The following is an 18,808-nucleotide window of genomic DNA, read 5'->3' as shown; positions in this document are numbered from 1 at the left end:
CCTCCACCACGTCTGCTTTCTCATCAGCCCCAGACCCGTCCTGCCTCGCCACCCCCGCGCTGGTCCTGTGGTACATGGGCACCTGCAGACGTGCCCTTTGCAAATGCCTCCTTCGGGTGGGCAATCCTCTTTAGTTTTCTTATCTCCCTCCTCATCCCCCAAAGTCAAACGAGTGGGTCGTCTGTAATCATGCAGTCTGAAGTCTGGGGAAGCCAGAATCTTTTGTCTAAGGATCACACATTTAGACTGTAAATGATGCTGGCCCCAGAGGAAAGCAGCCCTGACCGCCCGAGGCAGACCATCTAAGGAGCCCAGGTGCCTCTCCAACTGCTACCTCAATTCTGTTCATATGAACTCTCTGGACACCAGATCTCCTTTCTTCTTCTTTCCACCTTATTCAGTTTGGGGCCTCCCTTCTCCTGAAGGGCATAAAAGCATTTGTAAATAGTGGTAGTCTATTCCTCTCTTGGCCAGTGCTCTCCATTTTTTAAAAATGAAGCTACTCTAACCTACTCTCAACTTTTGTGTGTATTAAAGAAATGAAGAATGATTGTGTCTCTATTTGAGTTACTTAATTTTACTAAGCTCCAAATTTTAAAGGTTATTTTGTGACAAAAAATTTACTATTTTTTAATATCAATTTTATTGGTACATTAGAATACAAGATGAATAAATCAAATTCTACCACAAGCCAGAAGAGACGTTACATCAACTCGTTGGGAATAATGTGCTGAAGTAAAGAATAAAGCTTTTTTTCATCTCCTGGAAACACTGACTAGCAAAAGTTAAACGCAATGGTTTTTGTTCCAGCGACTTTCATAATGCCTGATTTAAACAAAATCAAAATGTAGAAAGTGCAACGGTATAACCTTTCAGGTTTACCACCAGACTCACTGTACTGGTCTGTGGATTCCTCTGGAACCCCAGCGCTGGACTGGGCTTATTTCCTAGAATGATACGAGGTGGGGAGACCTCCAGGGATGGAGGTCTCCAGAGAGCTGGTCAGGCGGGGGGTCCCTGGAGACTGGTGGGATCAAGTGTCCAGGTCATCCTTCACTTCATCCTTCCTTTGCAACCTCTCCTTCACCGCCAGTTGAACCCCTAACTTAGAGAGGATGCCCAACTCCTCTGTAATCTCTTTCTTAGATGATAACAGAAGTGCCCAAGCCCCGGGGATCTCTCCTGACTTTTAACTACCCCTTCCCCCAAGATTCAGCCATTCAATTAGGAAGTCAAGGAGGAGGGAAGACAAATGTTTAAGATTCAATCACAAGTATGTCTGTGCATTGTTAAAGACAGACCTTTGTTCAGCGGCTTTCCAAACTCTGAATGCGAATTCTTCTCTTGCCATTTCTGCTGTATTTGTTCTCCTGGAGAAAAGAGCAAGCCCTAGACACCCTCAGCAAGAGGCCTTCACCTGACCTGTGTTCTTCTTCCTCACAAAGGCCATTGTTTGTTTGAACAAAGAGAAACAGGAGCCGCTTTTGCTGTTTGCATTATAGGAATGAGGGCACAGATGGGAGGGGCTCACTAATGAGCCAGGGCCTGATATGCAGGGCCCTGCCACCACTGGGAACAAAGCAGGACATGTCTTCCACCTTCTTCCAGGCAACAGTCACTGCATTCATCATCTGTGGAACACCAGCAGTGCGGGCTTCAGGTAGCTCTTGGCTTCTGTTAGAATTTAAAGACACAGCTGGAGTCTCATTTTAGAAAACAAACTACACCCTAGAACTCTGGGACAGGCAGCACAACAACGGGAGGAGTCTGAGCCAGGTACCCAAGGTCCTTGGGCGTGTTTTGCCACTGGGGCAGCGCAAGCCCAGTTCTCCCCTGGGGCTGTGGCCCCTCAAAATGTGGCAACCTCTTGTACAAAACAATAAATATTGCAATAAATATTTAGAGAGCAAGTGAGGGAAGACTTTTGCTTGAATGAAGCAGGATTCATCTTTCCTGAGCATAGCCCACTTGAATGTCAGCGATTCCATATCTTGCTGGAAGCGTCCTTCTGAAATCTCAGAGCAGAAGTCTCGGAGGCTTCCAAATCCCCAGGAGGCACTCCAGTCTGAGTAAGCAGCAGAGCTAAGCTGCACACTCAGAGTCAGGATGTATCTACTACAGAAGAGAGAGTAAGTGTGAGTAGGAACGGAGGCGGCCACGTGACAGGCCTCTCCTGCCACCCACTGACTGGACATCAGACCAGACCCTCGGTTGCTTTCAAACCCATAGGACAAGTTACATGGGTCAAGTCATCATCACCATCACCATCATCATCATCATCAGGGATCAAATGCTGACATAAGAGAGTAGCTGTAGCAAAGGCGGGTGTGGCACGAGGGAGGGTCCAGGCTTCTAATATTGTTGTGACTTAACAGATCACCAAAGCCTAAAATGCAGGCAGAATTTGTCAAGAGGATTTGCTGGTGCTCCTTGAACCAGCAAGGGTAATTCTATTCATGTGGGAATTTGTGATGTTTACAATCTAAGTCCTAATGGAGAGGCACACAATTTCAAGCTGGAAAAAAAAAAAAAGAGAATGCATGTTGCCACTACCTTGCTGTATTTTTCTTTTCAATAGAACAGCTACATTTCAAAGGGCTATTTTCTTCCATGTGGAAATATTTATTTGCCAGCTCCTGAAGAGCTGCAGGAATGCACTAAAGCATCTCCTCTTTGAGTTTCAGGAGTAAATTGCTTCTGCACACGTCTTCAGCAGTGGGTTCTGCTTTGTCTCTGCCTGTGCATCACGGCTTCATTAATCTTCTTCTCTTCTTTAATAGGAGAGTCTTCCATTATTGCTTCTAGGAAGCCGGGTGCATTGCAGTGGTCTCTTAGGCCGAATCCTCGCTTCGTGTGAATATTTACTGTTTAATTACGGAGCGCCTACAACGTGCTCTGCATGCTGCAGGCGGCAGGTGCCCTATACCGAGCTGCGCGCTGCGGGGGGCGGTGGTGGCCCCAAGGCAGGACCCCAGAGTCCTGCGGAAATCTTGGGCCCCGATCCCTTGTCTTCAGGGGCCACCTTGAGCTGGGACGGAGGCTGCTTCTCCATGATACACGTAGACTTCAGAGATTGAAAAATCCCTTCTGTGCCCATATTTCGACGCAAAAGTTCCCAGGATTTTCGGTTTCTGAAGCTCGGGCGACAGCATTTGCACAAAGGGCAGGTGGGATGGGGGTGTTCTCAGAGATCCTATTGCGCTTCAGTTCACAAACGTGCTCAGGGTGCGTTCAGACGTTGTGTTTTAAAGGTGACACTTCCCATTTTGCATTTAGCCCTCTGGCACTCTGACTTCTGGGTCTTGGGCGGGGGTTCGGGTTACAGCCTTTGTCGGCACAGCACAGGAATCTCTGCCCCGCTGCAAACAAGCGAGGCGGCTGAGCGAATCCCCTCGTCCTCCAGCGCGCCTGCCTCGCAGGAGCGAGACCTGCCCCGCAGGCCTCCCGCGCTTGCACGCGGCACCCCCTCCGCCGAGCGGGCCGGACGACCTCTGCCGGCGGGCCGAGCCCCGCGCTGCCTTTGGCCAGCAGGGGGCGCAGCCCGGGCCGCCGCAGACAAAGACCCGCGCCAGCGCGGGGGAGGGGAGGCCGCCCTGCGCGGCGGCCAGCGGCCTCTGGGTCGAGCCCCCTCCTCCGCCCCGGGACGCACGCGGACGCATAGGAAGAGGGGCCGGCGCAGCGCGCAGCCCGCCCCGCGGGCGGCGAGGAGGCGTCTTCTCCGAGCTGGTCTCCGCGCCCCGCCTTTCCCAGGAGGGTGCCCTGTCCAGGTCGCCGCACCCCCGGCAGGCGGGCCTCGCCCCGGGCGGCCGTCGGAAGCCCGCCGTTCCGGCTGCGCTCCGGGGCGACCCGAGTGGCGGCCGGAGCCGCTCCTGCGCTCCTCGTCCCACTTCCTCCCCGCCCCGCCCCGCGCACAACCGGTGACCTCATTCCAGCCGCAGCCAAGCGCCCTGGCGGAGGCCGCAGCGGAGGCCCGGGAGGCCGCACCCCAGCGCGTCGCGCAGGCTGCGGCCGCTTCTCGCCTGTGCAGTTTCTCCCGCACGGTCCGCTCCGTCTCGCTGCGGATCGGGGCGCTGAGAACCGCGGGGCAGCCGTCGCTTTACTGCCAGGGCGTCCCTCCCGTTCGCCTGAGGACAGCAGAGCCCGAGCTGGGGCCGCTGCGCGAGGCCCGCTCTCGCTCCAGCCTGTTGCCGACGCCCTAAGGCTGCCGCGGAGGGCAGTGCAGCGGCCACGGTGGCCTGCTGGACCCGCAGGACGCGGAGAGAACCGGGGGCGTGCACGGAGTCCAGGCTCACTCGCGGCGTTGGGCGACACCAACGCCATGGGCCGCGAGGCCCCAGTGAGAACAAAACCCGCCTGTGATCCGCCCTCCCCACACTGGTCCCGGATACTGGCTTCTCCCCACCAGCCCAGAGGCCCTGGGACCCTGGTTCCCGGTGGAGGCCACCCCTGTGCCACCAGACTGCCACACGGAATGCAGCAGCCTCAGTCAGTGGTCCCTTTGTCCTGTTGTCCTGAACACTTGGATACTTAATCCAAATTCTGCTTCCCCTGGCCGTGTAGTCCGGCTTTCCCAAGCTAAAAATTACGTGGAAAAAAAAAAAAACAAGGCCAAGTTGTGGCTTAAATTCCCTGTGTATCTAAAACACGTTATTAGAGAAACCCGGACGGGGAGGGAGAACTGAGGAGTAACCTTCTCTGTTGTTTCCCTCCCATGCCCTGGTTAACCCGGGACTTCCTCCCCCACTCCCCAGAGTTGGGAAAGACCCGAATACTGTGGTTAGGACATACTGTATCAGATACGTTTTCTTTTTCTAAGATAAAAGCTTTATTTCAGAGAGAAGCACAAAGCCCTGCCTGTTGTGAACAAGCCAGGGACTCGCCTGGGCTCCAGGCATTTCCAGAGGGAACCAGAATGTATCAGCTCAGTGAAGCAAAGCACAGGAAGTCCCAGCCTGCCCCCCTTCCCAGGGCTCCCCCACCGCCCTGGGTATGGTGGCTGGGAGTCCTGCTCTGCCCTCTCCCGCCACTTGACTGGCAGTGACCTCCAGGCTGTGTGCCCACCCCTGCCAGGCTGCTCTCCCCAAGCAGGACTCATGATTCTACATTCCATCTGCATTTCCACAGCTGCTCTGTCCCCCCTGAAGCCTTAACCCTCTGACCTCCCTCCATTCACGCTTTGGCAATCACCCGCTTTCAAACCCATTCAGTCCTTCATCTAGGGAACACCCACACGCTGCTTGAGCACCTGCTGTGTGCCAGTACCATCCTGAACTGGGGAATGGCCCACAGAGGGTGGAAGGCCTGCTCACAGGCTGGGTCCACCTTCTCCAAAAACCCTCTGTGAAGGGACAAGACAGGTGATCAGGGTCACTAAGAGGAATGCAGGTGGGTGGTCACAAGGCACACCTGGGCCCCGTCCCTTCTGCACACCACACTTGCCCTTCCACTCTTCTGCTATGTCTGGATGTGGAAGGAGACCCTCAGCAGAGGCGACGTAGACTTTGCAACCTCCAGGACTGTCTTCCTGTTCACCCAGTCTGTTACCTGTGACAGCAACAGAAAAGGGACTGGGCACCACGTAAGGGTGTTACTTCTTCCTCAGTACTGCCCACCCACAAGTGCCTCTCAAGGTAGAGCGCTCCATCTGTCTGCCGCTTCCTGTTCCCACCCCTCTGAAATCATACAGTCGCCTCCTTAATGGCCCCTTCTTGGATCAGCTTCTTCCCATGATTCAGGCTATTGAAAGTCCTTCTGGAAGCCTTGTCACCAGGCCCACCAGGTGCCCATCCACAAGTGCCCACCCTGTGCATCTTGTTGGCTGGGCAGCGTGCTGACTCTAGATTTCTGTCCACTGACCACAGTCATCTCTTTCGCTACCGATCATGACAGTGACCAACCTCCGCCCCAGACCTCAGGATGTTACTGGACATTTCCAACCCCTGCTGACACCTCACAGGTTCTCCTTGAGCACCACTGCAGCAGGTGGGACCCCTCCCCAGACTCAGTGGGATAAAGGAAGCGGAGGTCCCAGCACAAAAGCGTCTCTCTGTTCCCAGGACTGCCCAGAGGAAGAGGGCACAGCCTCGCCTTCTGCCTCACTCCTTTCGATCCATCACCTTCGGGGTTCTGCCACCATCAGTGACAACCCAGTCTACATGCAGGAGGAACATCAGGAGGCCAAAGAAACAAGCACGAGCCAGGCTCCCCTCGCTTTCCGTCTCCCCCTGGGAACACCTCCACCCCACCCCTCCACCTGAGCTCTCCATGTTAGCTGCTCAGCCCTTCAACTGGCCAGCATCCCAGGCTTCCCACGGACACGTGCTAGTCCCTTCTCCTGGCCCAGCCCCAGCACATGCTGGGTCAAGGGCTCTGACCCTGAGGCTAAGAGAGTCCACCACCCCGATCTACTGTGCAGTACGACTAAACCTCTAGTTTAAAGACTGTTTGGGGGCACAAGTGCCTCCCTGGAATGACTGAACCCTGATGGTGTGCCTACACTAGCACATAAACATGCGTGGATTCAAATAAGAATCCAGGGCCTTCCAGAGGGTTCCAGAGGCTGGCCTGATGTGTTACCAAACACCCAGAGGAGAGGGGACACGTGAGGTTGTACACCGTTTATGTGCTAAGACACTCATCATAGGTGCGTTAGACTTGAGGTCCGGCACACTCAGGTTCTCTCACCCCAGGGCCCGTTTGCAGACACTCAGTAGAAAATGCACCAGAGGAAGCAGGAAAGAGGATGCGGAACACGGGGAGTACCCAAGACAGAGCTCAGGGCTCCTCTGCTTAGCCTCTTCCAACCAAAGGGCTTAGCAGCTCTACTCCCACGTCAGACCCCTGGACAGAGGTCCCGTGGGCAGCTCACCTCAGAAGGCAGCACCTCTCCCTTTTGTCCGTTTGCAATCAGAACATTTGGTCATGTGTTTCAACAATGCAGAATTAATTTTGAAGTTGGGATTGATTTACTTTTTTATCTTCCCACAGGAGTGAACCTTCCACAAAGGTGAATTGACCCTGAGATCAATCAGATAGGGCCCCTGGACGTTCAGGTCCTCCTCTTTGAGATTCTTGTCCCCACCACTGTGAATTTAGAGGGTACCTTTTGCCGTAACCCAGAAACATGCAGACTCTCAGCTTCCGTGTGCATGAACACATAACTGGTCCAGCAGTGATGACTTTTTTGGAATTGCTGTGTATTTTTCTAAATTAAAAAAAAAGTGAAGAAAGCAGTGCTCAGGTGACAGGGAGAATGAAAGCCCACAGAATCACTACTTTTATTTTTTGAACTTTTTAATTCTTTTCATAATTTTTTTTATTGTAAACAAATGGGATACATGTTGTTTCTCTGTACATGGAGTCAAGGCATACCATTCGTGTAATCATAAATTTACATAGGGTAATGTTTGATTCATTCTGTTATTTTTTTTTCCCTTCCCCCCCACACCTCCCATCCCTCTTTTCCCTCTATACAGTCCTTCCTTCCTCCATTCTTGGCCCCCTCCCTAACCCTAACACTAACACTAACCCCTCCTACCTCCCATTATGTGTCAACATCCACTTATTGGTGAGATCATTCGTCCTTTGGTTTTTTGAGATTAGCTTATCTCGCTTATCATGATATTCTCCAATTTCATCCATTTGCTGCAAATGCCATAATTTTATCATTCTTTATGACTGAGTAATATTCATTGTATATATATATATATACCACAGTTTCTTTATCCATTTATCAACTGAAGGACATCTGGGTTGATTCCACAATCTGGCTATAGTGAATTGAGCAGCTATGAACATTGATGTGGCTGTATCTCTGTAGTATGCTGATTTTAAGACCTTTGGGTATAGGCCGAGGAGTGGGATAGCTGGGTCAAATGGAGGATCCATTCCAAGTTTTCTGAGGAATCTCCACACTGCTTTCCAGAGTGGCTGCACTAATTTGCAGCCCCACCAGCAATGTATGAGTGGACCTTTTTCCCCACATCCTCTCCAACACCTATTGGTGTTTGTGTTCTTGATAATCGCCATTCTAATTGGGGTGAGATGGAATCTTGGGGTGGTTTTGATTTGCATTTCTCTTATTACTGAAGATGTTGAACATTTTTTCATATATCTGTTGATTGCTTGTAGATCTTCTTCTGTGAAGTGTCTGTTCATTTAGAATCACTTCTTAATGGGGAGGACAGGACAGCAGGACGCAGCCAGAGCAGTGGGGCAGGGGGCTGCAGCTGCCGGGAAGCAGCCGAGCGTGCCTTTGCTGAGGGCACACCCCACCCCTGCTGTCTGGCGGGGCCCCTCAGAGCCTGCCCGGGAGACCTCGGGAGACGCAGACTCAGCACTGTTCACCTGGACTCTGGTGACGCTCAGTGAGCCAAACACACAGCGATCCTGGGCTCCTCCCTCCCGTGCTCCCTCCCCTGCTTGATGACCAGCTCCTTCTGCAGGGGCACATCTTTCCTGTCCTTCCATCTGCTGTGCTTCCCTCTCCCTCTGGACACTACCTTTCATGGCCATGGGTGCTGACCATGTGTAGTGACCTCCTGATGGGCATCTGGGTGGCTCAACAGAGCATCACTGAGTCCCCACCAGGTGCCAGGCACATGTCCATTTCACAAACGAGAAATAAAGGCACAGGGGGCACTTATCCCACCTCAGCTGGACAGTGGCAGCGATGACCAGCAGGGAGCCAGAGCTCTGCAGATCTAGCCCAGCTGCCTCTGCCTCTGCACCCATGGCTCCACGGTTGCTGTGGCAGAAGCTGGACCCGGTGCTGTCCTGGTAAGTGCTGCTGAGAGGACAGCCCCAGCCAGGGCCCAGCCCTCACCAGCTCCATGTGCCTCCGTCTGAGGGGCTGTCCTTCAAACCTGGCAAGTGTGTACAGGGCCGTGGTGGAAAGATCTCGGCTCAGTTTAAAACTGCCTCCATGAGCCCTAGTTCCAACGGCAGACAGCCAGGTCGCTTCCTTGAAGGACCGGGTCACCATGCCGGTCAAGCAGGGCTTGGTACCTAGAAGGCTCCTCAGCTTCCGCTCTTATCATGGCTGTGTCTGCTGACCTTTGTGCCCTGCCCAGTCACCTTTCCCAGATGACTTGAAATGTTTGGCAAGTTTGGTAGGAGAGGTGGGGGGAGAGGGTGCGTTAGACCAGGAGGGCAAGACGGGAAAACTGCGTCCCCATGGCCAGCTGCACGCCACTCCTGCCCCTGGATCTCTTCAGTTTCCATGCCGTACTGTGTGACTCACCCCTTGCACATGTCCCCACCCCACCCCACCAGAACTGATACTTGTCCAGCCAGGTGGCAGACTGGCTCCCCGTCTTCCTCCCCCGAAGTGACCCTGGGCTCCGTGGGGACCTCCGGGACATGGTGCATCCCAGGCTCCTGCAGACCTTGTTCCCGAGTTCACGGGCAGGCCTACGTGCTGGGAATTCCCTCCATGCACCTCAGCACCACATTCAGCATGAAGCCAGGTGCCCATCTGTGGGAGTGTGTGTGAGCAGGAAGGTACCTTTGTGCTGAGACCTGCCTCCCTCACCTCCAGCTCAGAGCTGCTGGGCAGTGCAGGGAGGCCAGGGCTGGAGGCAGGCACCGCTGAGCTGGGGGAATGCCAACTGTCTCCATATCTAGCTCCCTCGCTCTGCACAACTGTGATTGGGTGGTTGGACCCACACATCGGCCACACAATCCCCTCCTCCTGGATGAAGGAACACACTCCCCTTGGAATCCCTATCCCATTTGTGGTGACCGGCTGGGAAGCAAGGCTGCAGCTCTGGGGAACAGCCCACCAGCCCGCCAGCACTTGCGCAGCTCACGCCTCGGGCTCACTGGCGTCCGCCCAGGTCCTTCGGATAACCAGTTCCCAGGCTGCAGTAGCCAGAATGCCAGGGAGGAGGACTGCGGGAATCCCACCCCCACACTCTCTCCGTGCGTAACTGACTTTCCTCTGACTCACAGCTCTCCCCCAAGTGCGTAACTGAAACCAGCACCCCCTTATACACCCTGGGAACACTTAACTCCTAAAGTGAGCGCCAGAGTGTTTACATGGTAAAAATACCTATTAGTTAAAAATACCATCTGAATCCAGAAATACTTGTGCATTGACAGTTTGGGAGAGATTCGAGCACCTTTTCCTCCTAGTTATTCACAAAAATGTCTCCCTGCAGCCATAGACACAGCTATATCCAAGGGCAGAGTCAGTCCAGTCTGCCAGCCCTGGGTGAGGTGGGGGACATCTGGGTCAGTGGATATGGAGGAATTTGGGAACCTCAGTCACAAATTCCTCCAGATCTCTGTTTTCAGTGGGTGGCAGGGAACCTCAGGGCACTTGCAGATGTGGATTCCAGGGAGGCCAGTCAGCACCATCCAGGCTGAGGAACTGGCTTGAGCTGGAAATGAGCCTGCCCTCTGACTGCCAAGGCCGGAGCCGGGCGTCCAGCCTGGCCTGAGACAGGGAACAGCTCCTCGTGAATGGGTCAGAATAAATACTCCCCAGTAAAAGGAAAGCGTAGTTCTGCGCTATTGTGGCTATAATGATGTCCTGAGTCTCTTAGCTTTGTCTTCCGTGTAGTGTATTCTCTACAAAAACCAGGGAGTGCTGGCAAGGGAAGCCTTGGAGTTGGTACGGAGGGGGCATGGAGGGCGACTCAGAAGAGAATGGCTTTTGGAGGAAGCGGGAAATTGGGAAGCAACTGCCCTGCTGGTCACCTCGGTGGGAACTGGAGTCCTCATTCCAGGCTCTGCTGGGCGTTCTGGGCTTAACCACTCAGGTCAAAGCACAAGATGTCTAAGTTCATGACAACCACCTCGCCTAGTGCCCGTTACGTTGCTTCTCTCGCTTTCGTCAGCTAACCAAGTCTAGCACTACCAATGAGGCTAACCAAGTCTAGCACTACCAATGAGGCTAACCAAGTCTAGCACTAACCAAGTCTAGCAAGTCTAGTCTGCTAACCACGTCTAGCACTACCAATGAGGCTTCAATTTCCTCTTTGAAGTGATGAAAACTTTGGGGAATAGACAGTCATGTCTGCACAGCAACGCGATTGTGCCTAATGCTGATGAATTGCATGCTTAAAAATGGAAAATGCCTCATTTGTGTTGTGTATAATTTACAATTAAAATTTCTTTTAATGTAGCCACCCAGGGGCCTAAGAAAGGAAAGGAAATCAAAATTGTGTTGTTAGTTAACATGTATTTTGCCAAATGCATGCCTCGGAAATCACTTTTTTCATGTAGAATAGTCCAAGAATTTACTTTTAAAATCTTGACTTAAGAAAACAAAAAACGGGGATCCGAGTTGCCTTCTGAGGGCTGTGGTTGGCACCAGCCTGGGGGATGCAGCTTGTCTGATGTCATCCGAGGCTGTGAGGCTTGTCACCAGGTGGTTGCAGTCGGCACAGAGGCCTCAGCTGTTTGGTCCTCGTCCTCGGGTGGGCCGCCTGTCCCCGTCACCTGGCAGTGCAGGCTGCTCTCTGAAGGCTGTCAAGTGCCCCCACTGCCTTTGCAAGGCCGGCTTTGTCTGCACCAAGTCAACTTGTGTGGAGGGATCTTGCAAGGGCAGGGCTGGGAGTGGGTCCGGGAGCAGGCCCGGAGCCCTGGACGCCAGCAGAGGCTGTGAAGGGGCGAGAGCAGCACTGAGCCCTTTCACTCTCCCACCGTCCCTCCTCCAGAAGGGAAGAATGAAGAGGCTCATGAGGCGCGACCAGACCTCTGAACTCACACGACTTAAACATTTAAATATTCCGCCCAGGAACCTCGGCGCCCTCTGCAGCTACCCGCAGTCCTCGACTGTCCCGGAGGAGCCGAGCAGGGGTCCCGCAGCACTGCCCAGGCCCTGGTGAGGCCCTCGGGGTGACCCCACGTGGACAGCACTGAAAAGCCACAACGGTCCAGCCTTGCTTTCCTGGCTCTGGCCAGGGCTTTCCAGACGACGCAGGGTCTGTCCCTAGCCCGCGCCCACCCACACGGTCCTCCGGTCCCCTCCACCCTCCCGTGTCCTCAGGGCCCTCCTGAGGTCAGCCGCTGAGCTAAGTTGGAAGGGAAGTCAGCTCTTCCTGCCAACGGCTGTGACCACACCCGTGAGGCCAGGGCCAAGCGGGCACCTGTGGCAAAGGTCTTTCTTGGTTCACGAACGTCGCGCATTTTACGGGACGTACTGAAATTATTACTCGTAGTTTTCAAAACAGGCCATTTCCTGGTACTTTCAAGAGCTTACAAGAATCCAGTCACCGCTAGCCCCAGGGTGACAGGGGGAAGAAGGCCCCACTTGGGGTCAAGGAGAGGCCCTGGGGGTCCTCTCCTCATTGCTGCACCCAGGACGGGAACTGGGCGAAGCTCAAGTTTTAAGAAAGTAGAAATCTCCAAAATCGCAATTAAAATCTGGAGATTTTAGACCTCTAGAAATGACATATATCTGAGCTCTTTCAATGTAGTGATAGCAATTCAATGCACGAGACGCTACTTTGAAGACCGAAGTCGCGGAAAGGACTCAAGATCAGACACGAGTGAGTCTCACGAGGCACAGCTTCACACAGGGCTAATGGGTCCAGGCTTAATACTTGTGTTAAAAAATTTTTGAAGACAATTTTCCTTAATTAAAAGATATATTCTCATACTGTCCATATACAAAAAAAAGCACATACATGACTTTAACATCAAAATTGGTGCCTTTTGTAAGCTTTCTTGCACAAATTTCTTGCTAAACTGATTTTATCCCAAGGTGAGAAAACAAGGCGGTTTTCTGGGAATAGGGTATTGTGGAGAGACACAGCAGCACTGCACTCTGGTGCTGTTGGCACGACGTTCATTCTGCCTTCCAGTCTGCAAAAGGAGGACTGTCCTTCACATTCCTAAACACTGACCATTGGATCGCAGGCAGTTGGTGTCTTCCTTTGAGTCTGTAAGTCATGGCCTTGCATGTGTGTGTGTTGAGGCTGGGACATCCACAGGCACAAGCCCACTGCCTTGAGCTCTGGAGGCTGAGAAGTCCAAGGTCAAGGAGCCATTGGACTTGGCACCAGGCGAGGGCCTGTTCCTTGTGTATGACCTCTTCTGTGCTCCCATGGCAGAGGGGCAGACACACTGCCTCGGCCCCTTTTGCAGTGACTTTAATCCTATTCGCAGGGGCAGGTCCTCATAAGCTAAAGGTGGACCCAAGACTCCTCCTTTTAGTGTACTGCCTTGGAGGTTGGGTCTCAGTACACAGGGGGGACATGGACATTCAGAACGTGACATTTGGATGCTTTTTCATAATATCTGAGATTAATTACAATTCAATGTGATTCCACAGTTTTTTAAAAAAAATTTTATTTGTAAATGGACACAATACCTTTTTTAAAATTTATTTTTACATGTTGCTGAGGATCAAACCCAGTGCCTTGCACATGCTAGGCAAGCACTCTATCACTGAGCTACAACCTCAGCCCTCATTCCACAGTGTTAATCATTAACAGCATCATGGTTGAAGTACTAGTAAATAATTCAAATAAAGTTGACAGCAATTTTGTTTTTTACTTTTTTATTGTTATTATTTGTTTACATCAGAACATAGCAGTTTCCGTAAAAAGACAAATATACAAAACAAGCTGGGTCAATAATGAACTTTCCTTAAGTTTTTCAGTTCCTTTGAGACAAGGATTATGTCTAATATCTCCAGATCACAAGATACATAAGAACCCTTCAAAAACAGCTAGAATACAATGGATGGAAGGATGGAAGGATGGACATAAAGACCAATGTGAGGAGGAGGGGATGGATGGATGATGGAAGGATGGAAAGATGGGTGGATGAATGAATGGATGGATGGAAAGATAGATGGATGGATGGGTGGATGGATGGATGGATGGACAGATGAATGGATAGATGGATGGATGGATGAATGGATGAATGTATGTGTGTATGTATGTATGTATGGAAAGATGGATGGATGGATGGATGGATGGATGGATGGATGGATGGATGGATGGATAGATGGACAGATAGAATGAAAGATGGAAGGCTAAAGTGATAGGCTGGAAGAGAGTGAACCCACAGGACTCAATAGACTCAGGGGAATCTTCAACATGGAAGGGAAGTCTACATTGAACAATCATGAAAGCAGCATGCACACACCTGGTGCCATTTTGTAAAGCAGTACCTACACACTACAAATGTGAAGACAGACTTGGGGCACCAGGCGGAAGTGCAGCTCGGGGCCATTTCCGCAGTCCTCTGTGTTGGCGTTGTCAGGCTGGGTTCCAGGGATGTGCGTCGTCACCAGCTCTATGCCTGGCAAAGTGCAAGATTGCTCATTGCTACAACATCAAAGAAATAAGCATGTTTTAGACTTTATTATGTTTTTCCATTTCCACATGTATGGGATAACTAAGAGTAACAACAACCACAATGAAGGAACAAATGTCTCAGTGGACTCCACAGGGGCACACAGCAGAAACAAACAAGACAGACCACCCCCGAGAACAGGAGGAGCAGACTGGACTTGTGGCCTAGTGACACTCTGGGCAACAGAGAATTATATTAGCGATTCCTGACACCTCTACGTGGGAGTTGTGAATGATTTTATAAAATGATGCTTTCTTTGACAGAAAATGTGTCCTGAACATTTTAATACAATATAATGGAAATTACCCAGGAATTTCAGTCTTTTCCCATCAGTTACATCACAAGGTGACTGGGAACGAGGGGACAGCTAATTCTCTGTAGCAGGGCATGCGTGTCAGAAGATCAGAAATGCATTTGAGTGCAGATGCCTCAGGGCTCAGCACAGCTGTATATTTGTGTAAAAGGGGAGAGGTGTGTGTTCCATGTGGACTGCCCAAGGATCCGGTGCATTCCAGAAATGGGACCCCAAGCTGATGACTTTGATTTAATGCCAGCACGTGTGATTCCAGTCACAGCTTACATGTTTATCCTGAGACCATCACAGGTGCACAATACGTCCCCAGCACTAACTCTGGGTCACCCTCCGTGAGCCAGCACCCAGTGATGGGGAGGCATCCTTTAGATTCCTGCCCTCTGAAGGTCACCCCCTTCTCTCTCACTGGGCCTGAGCAGCAGCCTGGGACCCTGCTGGGACTGCATGCAGGTCAGCAGTGTAGAGGGTCAGGTGTCCTTTCATTGTGTGAGGCTGATGCAGAGCACAAGGCTCAGTGCCGCTCCCTCAGAGCCGTGATGAGAGGCCTCCCACTGAAGCACCTACGAGACGGGAGGCCGGGTGGCAGGGGTCGAGCCCGCGTGGCCTGTGCAAGGCCCTGGTGTCCATCCCCAGCACCACATGCACAAAACTGACAGGTGCAGCAGACATGGAAATGGTCTACGGCAAAGCACGGGAAGGAGTGCCTCTCCCCACGCTCTCAGGCCGTCCTGCATCTCAGGTGCCCAAGCACCGCCCTGAGGCTGCTTCCCGGCCTTGCAATGCAGGGTCGCCTGTTTCCAAGGCTGGTTAGTATGCACCTGGTGGGCCAGCTGCTGTGACTGTGCCTCTCGTCCATTCAGATTGGGAGCCACTGTGGTTGTTAAAATCTTCAGTATCATTTTCAAATAATTCTTTAAATCAAAAGAAATCATTATAACTACCAGCATGAACCAGGCATTTTTCAACAAAATGGAGAGCTTACAAGTTAATTCCTTAAGTGGATCATCACATCTAATGAACTTAACTGGAGAAGAAGTGGGGCCCTGACTCAGGCCCGTTTTGCCGCCATGGCTTGGACGTCCTCCGCGTTTCACAGCCGGGCTTGGGAGCTCTTTCTCCTCTTTGGATATCTAGGTCAGCCTTCTGCACGTCTAGACTCCCTCTTTAATATTCTCTGAATGGTCAGCACAGGAAGCATTTGTAAGCTGGCCCTCATTCTTCTGCTGTGAAAAAAGATTTTCATGTTTAAAATGATTGAAGAGTTTCACGAAATCACTCGCAAACCAACACGAGTCTAAAAACCAAAGTAATCTGAGCCTGCGTTTAAGAAAGAGGGCTTTCCAAACGATGCCCGGTCCTGCGTGCTGCGACAGTTGTACTGGACTCTGCAAAAACCAGAGAGCGAGACGGTTGGAGGTCTGCAGTGTGGCCGCGGCAGTCTGCAGGGCTGGGAAGGGCTGTCCGAGCTGCCATCCCAAGGCAGGTGCCAGCATGACCCTCGGAGGACACGGAGCCCCGTGAGGTTCAGGCTGAGGAGGAGAAGCAAGCCAGTGTCTGGGAAGCTCAAACTTTCAAGAATGAAAAAGAGAAAGACTTTTAAATTGAAACGTGTCTTTTATGGCCAGGAGAGTTTCTTGACTTAATCAAGTCCAGGCAAGGACTTAGCGGGTGCCGTACAGCAGCCAGGCTTTGATCTGAGTTTGGGTTACGAGGCCTCCAATCTCCAGACCCAGCCCTCAGCACCAGCAGGGGAGAAGATACTGATCTTTACAACCCAGTGTTTCACCCTCATGGCCAGTTACGGATAGCCATCTGGAGACAGGACTGGGCACTGGTCACTGCACTATGGGGGAGGATGGTGTTCACCCACTCAACAGATGCCCAGCAGGCAACACCCGCCCCTGGGCTGTTATCATGGAGAAAACAGCGCACGTCTCTGCCTCGTGGGGCTTGAGGAGAAGGAGCTGCGTGGGAGGCCAGAAGAGCTGAGAAGGAAAGCCCGGCCGGAGCCGGGGTGGGGAAGGCGGGGCCGCGGGGAGAACAGGGAGCACGGCCACGCCCGTTGTATGCTCCCTTGCCTCTCTCCAGCCTGTACCTCTGTGATGGGCTGACAGATCTGGCTCCATGAGAATGTTCTAGGCCAGACTCTAAGGGAGATGACTAAACAGACTCCATTTTCCTCTGAGACTCCATGTTATGTAGGAAATAAGCTTCTCCCATGGGAACACCCGCCTCTGTGCCCATCATCAGTTACTTGGTGTGACATGTTTAATAATATACAATGGCAACTCCTATGTAGTGAAAATTGCTCTCTTTTGATCCCTATTGCTCCTAAACAATGTACCATGTGAATGGTGACTGTGTGGATGTTAGTAACCATTCTTTAGTGTGTACCTAGGTAAGGGTCATTTTGACCCACTTCCCCCTCTGTCGATGATCTCATGATGTTAATGTGTAATTTTGAATCATAGCAACAGACACTTGTGATTCATGTAATTTTTGGTATAAGAACCACTACAACCCTATGGTCAGGGCTGTTCTCCCAATAGCCATTTTTTGGGGGCATTGTGTGAGACAGTCAGCTGGCCAGCTTAATAAAGACTCTCAAATGTGGACTTCTCAGTGGTGATCGGTCTCTTCTTAAGTTGCGCCCCATAACATTTGGAGGCCCCCGAGAGATCCTTGCTGCCTGGTGGGTAACCACCGCTCACCACTGACCTGGAAACTCCTGCGGAGGGGAGAGGCCACAGCGTTGCTCCTAGGGGAGGACCTCTGAGAGACGTTCCTCAGCCCCAGGCTGCAGGTCTGTGGAGCCCCAGGACTGAACTAAATTCTCCGAGAGAGTCACCTGTTTCTGCACCCCTGGGGGACCAGTAACTCTGTTTCTGGTGGATCCATATCTGGGGACTCTGAGGAAGGCTGGACGCAGCATTACTTCCTGAGTCTGGGACTGGCAAGACGTTGCTCAGTCCCTCTGGTCTGGAATCTGGAGTGGCCACTTGTCCGTGTCTTTGGTGTTTTATCTGTTCTGTGTTTGTTTGTCCTTTTCTGTTTTTCTGTTGCCCTTAAGTGTAAGCCTGGGTCAGTCTCCCTCACGCCAGTCATGTGCTCCCCTCCAGAGCATGTTAACTGATTTCCAGGAATTCCAGAAGAGAGCCAGTGACGACGGAACCCGCTGCGATGTCTTTTCTCTAAATTCTGTGAGAGAGAATGACCAACTTCCGAGGTCAGATGGCCCCTCAGGGGACCACTAAATTGTCTTTGGGCAGCCTGAACATCTTGATCAAATGTTTTGTAGTCAAATTTGGAAAAAAATGGTTAAAAAGGTTTTTAACTATGTTCCCTAAAGCTTACATTAAAATGTAAACTGCTGCCAATAGGAACTTCCAACTATTGGGTTGGTCCACCAAAATGCCAGGCTAAAATTTTGATGGCTGCTAGCCAAGAGACCAGAAAAACCAGTTTAGAACAGGACCCCAACCTGAAGGGGCTCTGCCAAGGAGACCAATGGAAGCAGCTCCCTTGCTGTCTCTTCGGGAAACTCCTTCAGACAGGGATAGGGCACAACCTTGTCTATATTCTCTTAATTCCTTTTCATCGCAGGATGGAGGCCAAAAAGACTTTTAAAAATTCTGTTTTTTTCAGTTCATAATTTCAATCTGGTGCGACTAGGTTAATTTTTAATCAGACCTATTTTATCCAACTATAAAGTTTTCTTAATGCTGTGTTTCATTCAAAGGCCAGTTTACAAGGGTTAACTCTCAATCTAATGGGTGAAAAAATAAGCTATAAGGCCTTTGTCCATCTGTTTATTTTATGTATATGAACACTGGTGTATTGTCATGTCTACATATATTTGGTACCAAAGTTGACATGTGAGCTCATAAATTAAAATTTTAAAAAATGGATCCAAATGCTTTTGATTTACATGATTTAAAAGGTTTTTAAATTGGGTAAACAAAAATATGGCTTTCAAGTTGCTAACATAGTTTTGTTTCCAGGTGGTCAAAAAATAAATAAAATGTTAATTTTATAAAATGTCTAATATCCATTGTTTCTAGGTTTTTCTTCAACAGGAAAGAAATGATTGATATGGCTCAATACAATTCTCTGATACCTTGGCTTTTAAAAAAATAACTGAATTAGACTTAACATATATGGAATTGATCATGGATGTGTTTG

This window comes from Sciurus vulgaris, assembly GCF_902686455.1.
Source record: "Sciurus vulgaris genome assembly, chromosome: 13".
Taxonomy (NCBI): Eukaryota; Metazoa; Chordata; class Mammalia; order Rodentia; family Sciuridae; genus Sciurus; species Sciurus vulgaris.
The sequence above is the reverse complement of the archived record's forward strand: the minus strand, read 5'-3'. Positions refer to the sequence as shown.